The following is a 12,450-nucleotide window of genomic DNA, read 5'->3' as shown; positions in this document are numbered from 1 at the left end:
AAATGCAAAACATCACAGGTCAGTTTGGCCCTATTGGTACTGTCATGCTTGTGTTTCAACACAAGGATTCAGTTTGTGAGAAGAGCTCTGGCATTGCTCTTGTAATAACAAAAGATAATACTATAGGTGAATTTATAATGAAGTTATTATTATAATGCAGGATATGAGGAAAAGACGACTTTTAATCTAGTGCATACTACAGATGGATAGAAGCTTTTTTTTTAGTATTTTAATTCACCAACAGTATTGTTACATAAAAAAATAAAGATGAATAATCTGACCTTTTTCTTGTTTTAGTGCTGTGGCAATTGACATGACTTTTAAATTATGTTGTAAAGTCTTTGTTGGGTTTATATTTCAACATTCATTATATTTCTTCTACATTAGAATTTTAAATTAATTGAGTAATAAGGAAGTTGAAATCTACTTTCACTGGCTTGGATCTAGGATTTTTCAGCACAGATTTCTGTCTTGGGTAACAATTATTGAAATGCAGCAAGCCTGTGCAGTTCTATTGAGGTGGGTTTTTTGGCATTTCAGTAAAAAAAGTAACTAACACATCTCAAAAGTTTGACTGCAGCATATTCTTGTGATATTGTTGCCTTCAAAGATGTCTCAGTCAAAGCAATATTCTACATCAATGTGTGGTTGGCAAATACACATTATTTTCTCCCTATATTCTGATGTGCCCTTTGGGCATATTTTGCTTTATCAGTGACTATATAAATTCAGTTCAAGGTCTTAATATTTTGTTGCTAAAAACAGGACATAAAAAGTAATGTAAAAAAACTCCACACAGCTGCTACTACTTCATTAGACTCTCTACATAATTCTCTCTTAGATCAAGGATCCTTGACCTGATAAAGTGCTATACAGTTGATTGCACTTGCTTTCCATGTTGATGTCATAAAGGTGCATTAATTAAATAAATGCATTAAAGCTGCATTTCTCTGTTGGTGAGTGTGGGCCTCACAAAATAAGACTATTCACGTTATTGTTAGGATTAAGACCACCTAAACCAGGAGGTCATCACTTTGAATGACACAGCTGACGGTATTCTGCTCATGAGGGTACAGATCATGGGACAAAAAAGCAGGAGCCATACAGCTGGATGTCTGGCTCTGAATTAACAGGCTGGAAATAGGCTCACATGCAGCCACATCATGAAGGCATACATTGCTCTGGCTGGTGCTCATACTGTTAATTTCTTTCATTCCTGTTCTTCAGATTTGGTTATTGCTGAGATTCCAGCCTACTCTCCTTCCAGGAGCCACTAACTGCAGTAAAACTTCTGTCTGGAGAAAGTTTTACCTTTCCAAAACTGAACTTGAAGTCAGGAGCATGACCAATCCAATGTCTATGATTAGTCCCACTAATAAGTGAACTTTCTGACAAGGACTTCTGAGGTGAGTTAAAATTTGCTTTGAGTCAGCCAAAGCGAGCAGAGTAATTTTCAGAGACTGGTGTACTTTGACTAAAGAATAAGGGTTATAGAAGGCTAAATTGTAAACAACAGTACTTAAAGAAGGTGATGAAGTACTTTTTTCAAGATTAATGTTAGCCAAAACATAAGTACAAAGTAAACTAGAGTTTAAAATGTGGTTCAAATATAATCCTGAGTTGTTAATTTCTGTTCCATTGATTCTCCATTCAGCACTCTATTAGCAAATTAATTTTGGCACAATTGTAAAGAATAATTACTTACATTAAAGCTGTTTAGAAAAATGAAGGTTAGTTTTGGGGGAGAAACCCTTAAATTTAAGCAAAAAGCAGAATAATGCAAATGTAGTAATAGGTTAGGACAGGCACATTAAAGTGGTCTAGATTTCAAAACAGAACTAAAAGAGCAAATAGTAAATATATTGTTACTAACAAAAATAAAATATACTGAATAAGTGCAAAGCTTTTTCCCTTTCTATTTAAAGGATCTCAGCTCTTTAGATATGAATGCAAATAATTTACCTAAAAGTAATAACGCTTGTTATTTAAGGTTCATTTCCAGCTAAAACAAAGGTCATACCAAGCACATAGAGCAACTGTAGTTGGGAGTCTGGGCAGCAAATACAGAAGGAGACAGAGATTTTGGTCAGCTATAGATAGGGGAGATTAATCATAAGAGATAATTTCCATGACAATTCACATTCTTATCAGGTAAAGCAGGTAAGAATGTAGGGCTTCAGAAGATAAGATATCAGGCCAAGACATGAGTATAGCACTGAAAACAATTACAGTACACATGAATTTTGTGGAATAAAAATCTACATTTTATTAAATGTTGAGAAGACAGTAAGAACCAGCAGCAATGTTTTGCTTTGCATGAGTATCTTAAATTGAAAGAAAAGTCTTGATTTGCCTTCTCACTGAAAAGAGGATGCAGTACAAGTTATCAATATATAGAAACTGCACTCTTAAACAAAAGATATTATTTCAGTACCCATTATTTAAGTAACACTCCAGTGTTGTGAGTGGTATCTGAAATTAAGAGAGAAGGTAATTAGAAGATCGGTGGTCAAAGACTGATGTAGAACAACTCCTGAAAACCAACATCATTCATTATTTTGCCATCATTTAGACTATTATTACTGATACACATCTTTATGTAGATTTCTACCATTAGTGCAGCTATTTATCTATTTTTGGGATGAAGCATATTATTTATTCAATGTATTCCAATGTATTCTTAAAAAAATACCAACTAAACCCCAACCATAAAACCAAAAAAATTAAAGCAAAACTAGAAGTTGACTTCTATTTGGGTTTCAATGTCTTTATTTTATAATACCTTTTTATTATGTTAAACCAATAGCAGAAAAGAGTAAAAGAAGATGCTGGTAATCAAAGGCAGGTGTTTGCAATATAATTCAGTGTCCACTGAAAACAGTAGTGGTACAGACAATAAAAATAAATTTTTCTTTTTTTTAATAAATATATTATTCCTTTAATTGATCTGTTTATTTTATTAATAATAATGTGTTCAGATACCTGTCTATTATTTTCTAACAAGTTAAGGTACAGTGTTTATAATTTCAGAAATATTGTGACATTATTATTAATATTTCCTAGTCTTTAAAGTATTTTTTGAACTATAATTCAAGTCACCAGAGTACTTCACTTCAAAGACAACTTTTTAGTATGTGGACCTGGTGGAACTTCATTTCTTCTTTAAGAACTTCTCTTTACTTTTGTGTAATTAACTTGATTTATTCTTGCAGCATTCAAGTAAGCTTGCTAAGTCCTTCATTACTGAAAAAAGAAAGCAACTTCTTTTCACTTTTATTTTTTTCCCTCTGCATTTAAATGCTGTCTGCTGTGTCTATCTTGCTGCTCTGGAAGCGCATCTCTTGAAGCCACGCAAGAAAGCTCTTCAGGCTTGAAAGACTAACAGTCAGAGCTATTGTGCCTGATCTGTCAAAGCAATATCTCAGTGGTCCAAAAACTTCCATCTGCTTCAGAAATCCATTAGTCAGTGAACTATAGTGGCAGAGTGAGCATAATGGCTGGATGAGCATCTGTACCATGTTGCCCGTTTTCTTTTCTTTTTATTATACACATGATGGCTAAAAATATTGACAAAGCATGAATGTGTACTTTATAGAGTATATTCTCTAACATTCTGGACCAAATTAACACACAAAGCTAAAGGTCATGATACATTATTAATGGCCACTGCAATGTAAAGACATTAAAAAAATATTAAGGGTTCCTCCCCCGCCACCCCTGAGAGCAATGATGACTCAAGCTCCCCTGGAACTCCTCAGGCTTGATTCCTGAGTGCTTTGATGAGTAATCCTGGTCACCTCGAGGGCTGGAAAGTTTCTCCCCTTCAATGCAGACTGAAGAAAACTGATTTGTCCTCTTAGGATGTCTCTATACCCTCTTGAACTGCCTAGGATGGAGGGAATAGCAAAGTGACATTTGGAAAACAGCATGGAAGTGCAAAATTAAAGTATTTAGCATCTAAAACCTTTTAGTTAAGGGTCCATACTTTGCTGCTAATGATTGTGCATCAGGAATAGTTCACTGTTCATAATGGAATACTTTGACAGATGACATAAATTTCAAACATCAAATGATGAATGGAGTGGAGGCAGAAGAAGGGGAACTAGATTTCCTCTTTGCATTTCCATTTAAGAGCTGTATTCTAGAGACTGACAAAAACAATCAAACAAAAATCCAAACCAAAACAAAAGCAAAAAATGGGCAAAGTTTTGCCCACAACGCTCTGTTTTTTCTTTTTAAACCTCCACAAACTGTCTTAATTCCTCTAAAACCCTCATAGTCTTGAAAAGCTTTAAATTTTAAATTGTTTCCTATTTCTTTTCATACAAACATCAAATTAATTTTAAAATTGCTAAAATATATGACATTCAGCATTGCTACTGAAAATTTCTTTGTAGAAAGAAATGCACTAAGGAAGTGACATTATGTTACATTAATATAAGAAAGGATAAATAGATTTAACTCTCTGGTCCCTTTCACCTATAGATTGCTGATGTTTACAGGTACAATGACAAACGGTTATTATGAACAAATATTAAGTATCATTAGCTTTTCATGTCAATGGTTTTGTGGTTTGTATCAGTCACATTATTAGTGCAATAATTACAGCTGCTTTAAGAAAATATAATTATTATGTATTTCACAAAATTTAGCTTTTTACATGTGTATAAATATATACTTTCTAAAAGCATATATGGCAAGTGGCAAGTCATGTCTGTTTTGGACAGAGCTCTCCAGAATATTAGAAGTGTACCATGGAACTGTAGTCAATGGAGTTTTTATGCCACTTTCAATGCCAAGGGAAACAAAATATGCTGTACTTTGCCACTGCATCAATCTAATTCTAGGAGACACACATTATGTGGTTAAATATTTGAAAGCTAGAAAAGTGTAACTGGAAAAGTTACACATGCAGGTCATTCTATTCAGGAGCTGTCACTAGGACTGACTTTTCATAGACACTAGAGTGAAGAGACCAAGTACTGATCCATAAAATTAGGGGAAATGCATTGAAATTGATGGATCCCAAAAGACTCAATGCTTCTGCCTTAACTCTTTCCAATGACTTTTGGCTCAGAAAGTGCATTGACTTTAATACCTACTGTAAGTATGGCTGAATTTAAATTTTAATCATTCTATCCATTTCATAGTTTCATGCTGTCAAATTATGTTAGACAGTATAGCTGATGATAAATCTAAGCCATTTCTTTCTTGCTTTCAGAGATGCCCTCAATGTCAATGGTTATGTACGAGCAGAAGTGACAAGACTGAGGTGTGCAAGGTTATCTTTTAGACTACTTAAGAAACTGAAGACTTCCCATGAGACATACCTGAAATGAAATCTCCAAAGCTTGAATCAGTTATTCCTATTCCTTTACTTGATATAAAATTATAACATTAACAGGTAAATAATGTGTCCAAAACAACAAGCAATGGAACTGGGGAAGGGTCTGGAGCACAAGTCTGATGAGGAGGAGCCAAGGGAGCTACAGTTGTTTAACCTGGAGGAAAGGAAGCTTAGGAAGGACCTGCTCACACTCTACAACTCCCTGAAAGGAGGGCAGAGCCAGATGGGAGCACACATGGGGGTCAGGCTCTTCTCCAAGTAACAAGCAACAGTGTCACCCTGAGAATGAAACCTTCTAATCTTGTTTTCATAGTTTCTAGCCACTTTCCCAGGAAATTAACTATAAACATAGATGTTTATACATTCCATTAAAGAAATGACTTTTGATGGACATTTCTCATGACCAGTGTGATTGGGAAGGTGGTAACCTAACTATCCAATCCCTGGTTGTTGTTGCTAGTCTATAAATACTGAGACCACAGAATACATCACTCTCCTTTTCCTATCACACATTAAGCTGTGTGTGTATGAATCATTTTGTGTCCTACAGTGATATGATAGGACAAGAAGAAAAGGGGTATTACCAAAAATTTCTTCAGTGAAGGTTTTTCCAGCATTGGAACAGGTTGCCCATGGAAGTGGTTGAATCAGCATCCCTTGGAGGAGTTTAAAGGCCATGCATATGTGGCTCTTAGGGACATGGTTTAGAGGTGGACTTTGCAGTGCTGGAGGAATGGTTAAACTCAATGATTGTAAGGGTCTTTTCCAACCTAAATGGTTCCATGACATATGTGGCAGGCACCAGTGTGTATATACACACATATAAATGTATACATACATGTCTCTATATATTTGCTTTACACAACCATACTGTGCTTTGGGACAAACTAAAGGTCAGCACAGTGCGAAAAGGTTCATGTAATCAAATTTCTCAAGTCTAGTAGACATTTAGTAATACTGAAGCACATTTCTAAGTGAAACATTTACTTCAGGAAATGACAAAATGAAGCGTCCTTTGTTTTTATCCCTGTGTAACAACTTAATGAATTGGATTGAATTACTCTTCATGTGTACAAATTATATGAGTGAGGCCAAAATACTATTGTGACTCTTTATTTTAGACTAACCAGGTAAAAAACATGATTCACAATTATTTTTTAATTTTTTTTTTTTTTTTCATTTAAACAAGTAAATGAGATAGAGTCAGGGAAAATTAGTTTTGTACTATCTTGTCTGTCCTCTGAGATTCAGAGCAAAAATCCAGATGCCTGGATTTAGTGCTTCAGTAGACATAAACTATCTTAAGTAAGTTGGATGTCAGAGATTACACAAGTGGCTGACAGAGGACAAAATTTTCTCCACTTCAATCACATAAATAAATATACAATATGTGCCAAATACTTTATTACTATTGTTTTTCTTAATATAGAACCTTTTTCATACATGGAGAAAGTCTGATAGTTTTCAGCATTAATTTTAATTTTAAATAATGGGGCCTGATACATGCTATGTGAGCAGTCTTAAAATCCAGTTTGCCACTCTTCTGTGCCACCATTCCATGCCTGTTTTCTTTGCTTTTCAGCCAGTGCAAAATTCCAAGCAATGCTTCCTAGTCTCTCTTGAAACTGAAAAATGTGTTTACTCTCTTCCCATTCAAATAAATTTGCAATTTGAATGGAATCTAATGAATATACAGTCCAAAAAATGTGACATCAATTGATTTAATTTTACAAAACTTATGACATTTACCGTGTTGTTAACTGGTCAACTCAGTTAAATTTGAATTTACAACTGAAATATTGAAACTACAGTAAATTTGAAAGAGAGATTTTTCTTGTTAGCTCTGTAAGAACTTCACACATATTTTTCCTATCTCCAACTGAAAATAGAAAGTATATCTGCAGAGTCACTGAATAATTTGGAAAGATCACCTGGTCCACCTTTTGGTGGGAGAAGGAGCTTAGGTGAGATGGCCCAACATCCTCCTCAATTCCATCTTGAAAAACTGCAGTAATGGAGACTCCGCCACTTTTCTGGGCAGGTTGTTCCAGGGAGCGTCTGATTTTATAGTAGAAAATTACTTTCTTATTTTGAAATGAAACCTGTCCCAGTGCAACTTGTAGTCATTGCCCCTTGTCTTCTCCATGTGTTCCTGATGAAACTTCCACCCTTTAATCTACTGACTGTTGGGAGGAAAGGGTTAAAACCAGAATATTTGACAAGGAGAGAATAGTTTCACTCAAAGTGACCTTACAGCTGGGAATACTAAGAATGTCAGTGTGGGAAAACTCCCTTTATTATGCATGTGTTCTTCCTCTGCCTGTTTTGAGAAGCAGAATTCCTGTGTAGAGATAACACCCTCTCACAGACCTGGCTGAACCTCCTGCTGGGAGAGAGAGAGAGAGATAAGAAAAGCACAGCCTTCAGATAAACTTCTTGGGGACTAAGCTCTTTGATATGCTGGTGTAGGTAGGGTGCCCCAGCCTACTGTCCAGTGGGATGAGCAGAGATCAATGGAGCCTGCGTCGCTGTGTGTCTGTGCTGCCCAGCATCATCGGTGAGGTAATTTAAAAAATCTACTCTTTGCATTTCACTGTGGCTTGGTGGTCACCCTAGTTACTGGACATGGAGATTCACACACCAGCCTACTGTGATAAGGTGCCCCCTTGAGTCGTCTTTCCTTCAGGGAGAAAAGGCCTACGACCTTCCATCAGTTCTCACAGACTAAGTTCCCCAGTCCTTTGAATATCTTTGTGGCCTTCCTTTGGATCCTCTGTCCAATCCAAATTATATTATTACTATTGCTTAAAGTAATCTTTCTAAATATCTAAACTGAGTATGAAATGAAGAATAAGGAAGAAAAGTTATTTTTACAAGAAAAAAAAAGACTGTTTTCTTTTAATTAAACTTAAAATGGGATATTGTAGTGAGAATGTTAATGAAATGAGACAAATGTTTTCAAGTAAAATTGGGAAATTTGAAAACTAAATGCCATACTAAAATTTTTCTATTCCAATTTGACCATTTTTTAAAATCTCTTATTAAATCTCATTCATGACAAGAAAAACTCCAGCTAAAACAGAACTACAAATTCATATAAATGAATGTGAGGAAAATAAAAATTACTATTCCTTTCCACATTAAAAGCATAATGCAAGTAAATGCACTGAAAGATAAATTGATTGTGCAGTGTCCCATGAGAAGTGTGAGAGAAGCAAGAATTGAACCTGTATTTTAGTCTATGACCTTAGCTGTAAAAATATGCAGTCTTGAAGCTATATAATTATTAATACAAATGACAAGTTAATTACAGCTATACTCTCCTCACCACAGTCATCCTTTTGTGTCTCCATTGAGAAGGAAAATACTAGTTGAGTCTGTCTGAGAATGTCATTCACTTTTATGGTCTGTTATTTCCTCCATGTCTTTTAAATCTAATTGTTAAACAGCTCAGTTTCCTTTGCTGAGAACCTCAAAAGCAGTTTGAATGACACTATCAAGGGCAGCAGCTGCAGTTTTGCTGTTGAAGTGTGCTGCACACTGGTGACTGAAGACTAGACTGAGGCAACAACGTGTATTGTCTTTCACATAAACCCAACTTTGATTTTACAGGCTGTTTCTTCTCAGTTCAGAAACAGAAAACACAATTACGTGGTGACAGCTCATTGCTACATATGGTTTTGCTTTTAGCTGAGCTGGTTTAACAGACACAGTGGATTACTTTGGGTAGAATGACCACAGGGTTAAAAAAGATATAGCCAATATTGTAGTGCATCTAAAGAACACATTACAGAGCACCAGGAACAACAGGAAGTGAAAAGTACAAGTACATATTTCTGTAACTTCCCTGATGGCTGACTCCAGCTGTTCTTTCTCTAGAGTGTGTAAGATCTGTGTGTATTATAGACTGGAAAAGCACACTTAGCACTAAGGTAACAATAGATGGCATTGCTATGCTGTGCAGAAATGGCTCAATATCACAGAATTTTAAAGAATATTAGATGGTTAGGTTACTGAAAATCAGGATTTAACCAGCACTCACTGCCTTATGGCTTCAGATTTCTTCTCCCCCATGTTTACCACCCTTCCTGCAGGACTGTCATCTTGGAGTAAAGGCATCACAGAGGTCTCATGTGCCTGAGTGATGCTGAAGTCTATCACCCAGTTTTCTGCTTAAGCTGAGGAGAAAAGTCTTCTGAACTGCTTCTGAGAGCACTTTATGAAATAGTTTGGGGACAAATTAAAGGAGAACATGATCAGAACTGGAAGAGGTTGTACTGAAGCAAATGAAATTGGTAAGTCTGCTACTCAGAGGATGAAGAGAACTATGGACACAAATGTTGCAGTGGGCTGTCTGAAATTCCGAGAAGATTGGATTATTTCCAGTTAACCTCAATGGAAAACAAAAGCTGTCTGCATTAAGTGCCTGAAACATTAGCCATGAAATCCTATTTGTTTGCCTTCTGTCATGGTTTGGTTCTTGGTCTTTGTATCACACATGAGCTGAGAGTTTTAACACTTATTACAAGTGTTCATTCTATTACGGTCAATATTTTGACGACACTGTGATTTAGTGGCAGTACTAGTTATATCTCATAGGAAAAAGGTTGCAGAAAGTGTTTTTTGAAAGAAACTTTCCTTGTTAAGGAAGCATTTTCTGCATCAGCCTTTATGTCTGTGACTTTGTGTGTACATTGTTATAAACACAGTCTTGCACTTCAGATATTTTTCAGAAGCCAATTTCATTTATCTCATTAATTTGTCAAATGGTCAAACAGGGTTTTAGGAAGATTCATCTTTGTATCGTTAAATAAAACCTAGAATATACACAGTGCTCCATTTTGCATTTGTTGTTCAGGCAATAATTAGTTATCAGAATGAATACTAAAGGATACAGAAAATAATGAAAAAAGTGGACAGCAGGATGGTTTATTATTATTGTTGTCATTGTTATGGTTATTCTTATTGTTATTGTTATTCCTCCCATGTCTATTTATATTTAAGGTTTTTTCCCATTGTACATAAAATGTACCTTTGTTGGAGATTAAGAATCTGGTTTATAATTTTTTCATTTGTTTCTGAGATTCTTTCAAAAACATGCAGAAAATACACCATAGAGAAAAGTGGACTTGACAGTTTTTAATATATGTACTCTTTTCCTTACTCTGGTTTAAATAGTATTATGCTGCCTATTTAAATATCTCAGTAAGGTATGAGAGGAAATGAGAAAAACTAAATCAATTTATTTCCATAGCTGTTTGGATTCATTAGAGCCAAACACTGATAGGCATTATTGCATCCATAAACATATTGGAATTGGTCAAGAATTTATCCAACAAGCACACAATACATTATGAGTGGTAACACAGCAATTAATGTAGACATTCCTGTAAACACACTATTGCATTCTCTAATATCAGTTTCATATTCCAGACAAATGAAATCTACCTTTATAAACTGGCCAGCTGATGTGATAAGTAACTATAATTATTTAAGCCTAAATAGTTTAAATATATTATCAATCAAATTTCAATTCTTTGCCAAGATATTATCCAATAACTGGGGGCAGAGACGATGGTTTATGGCTTTGTTTATTTTTTTAGAAACTTGTTTGATTTCTTTGTTTCAAGGGAAAGGGTAGGCTTAAAATAATTCTTATAATTTTACTGTACCATTGACCAGAGATTAACATCATTCTGCTTTTGCATTGGGTTTTTTGTTAGTATTTTAAAAAATTACATAGTAGTCATATAAGATCTTATTACATGAAACACTACATCCATACCTCACCTTACTGAATGCAGAGAGATGACTGAAATAGACATTTCTATTTGTTAAGATAACTAGTCATAATTTAAAATGTTGCTTAGCTTCTTAAAAAACTATATGGCATATTCCTTTTCCCCAGCTGTCTTTGGTTTGTTGAGTTTTGGGTTTCTTAGGCAGTGGCTACTATTTTTGAAATAATAATAGAAATTGTCAGCTAAAGATTAAATTCCAAAATAAATCTTCAGGGAATTTTTTTTTTCAAAGCAGTCCCCTAATCCTTCTTCATGGTCCTTAGCTTTTACTTTCCATTTTAATTTGCAATGCAGATATTTTGATCTGAACATGCCAACACCTTGAAAGGAAAAATCTCTTAATCACTGACTCATAGCCTTGTAAAAATAATGTTAATAACAGGTAAAGTCTGACATTTTGAAAATATTTTAGTTTTGAAGACTTTGAATGACCAATTTAGCTGAAATCTTACTCTTTCTGATACTTTTTATATATAGCTCAATCCACAGACAAAACTACAATTCTGTATGCTTGCTCTTGAATAAAAAGTATTTAAAGAGCTGTTCTTCCTTGTCACCAAAAAGAGTGACTTTTGAACTTTCCTTGCCTATTGTTTAATGTTTAATTGTTTAATGGCATTCAGTTTGTTTACAATGAATGTTACTAAATCCAGTTAAGCTAATATAATGGAGTATAATATAAAAGGGTATTTCTGCTACTTTATTTGATTCAACACAGTTTTTACCATGAAACTGTGTTTTTAGAGAAATAGAGTGAAAAAATATTATCAACAGGAGGAATTTAAAAAATCAAATTTGAAAAACCTGGATGCTATGTATAGAAAATATGTAGATTTTTTTTTTAAGACGCATGAAATGTATCTGAAAAGAAATAAAGGTTCTCTTGTGTGGAAAACAGTTCATAATATATTTCAGTATGAATGATGTGGGGTTTTATATTTCTCTAGCTGTTGCAGAAATCCGCTTCCACACATGCCTGCATGTGACTTCACTCTGGTATTTCACAGCTGGCATTTCTTAGGCCTATGTATGAGTCAGATTTTCCTTAATAAGCATGAACTCATCTGAACAATTCAAACTAGGAATACACTTAATACTTGGGGTACAGATTTAATGTTTAACAAAATGCATTTTTTTTTTTTGTTGATTTATTCAGAAAAGTGAAAACAGAAATTTCCCACAGAAATTTTTCCTACATATTTTCATAGAACTGGCTCCATGATTCCAAAACTCAGCCATAGGAAATGGATATGCATGCCCATCACTGTGCCATAGAAGAAAAAAAAATCATGGGTTTTTTAT

General features: G+C 34.6%; 1 long non-coding RNA gene across 1 annotated transcript; it reads left to right on the top strand.

Annotated features, from left to right (window-relative positions):
- Window positions 1-1,109: 1,109 nt before the first annotated feature.
- On the top strand, window positions 1,110-12,050 carry LOC147654399 (uncharacterized). The gene is made up of 4 exons (XR_015285149.1): window positions 1,110-1,406; window positions 5,222-5,404; window positions 7,817-7,909; window positions 9,442-12,050. It is a non-coding gene; the product is annotated as an uncharacterized LOC147654399 (long non-coding RNA).
- Window positions 12,051-12,450: the final 400 nt, after the last annotated feature.

Source organism: Cyanistes caeruleus, chromosome 3, assembly GCF_971803275.1.
Source record: "Cyanistes caeruleus chromosome 3, bCyaCae1.hap1.1, whole genome shotgun sequence".
NCBI classification, from domain to species: domain Eukaryota; kingdom Metazoa; phylum Chordata; class Aves; order Passeriformes; family Paridae; genus Cyanistes; species Cyanistes caeruleus.
Note: the sequence above shows the minus strand (reverse complement) of the source record. Positions and strands in the feature narration are given on the sequence as shown.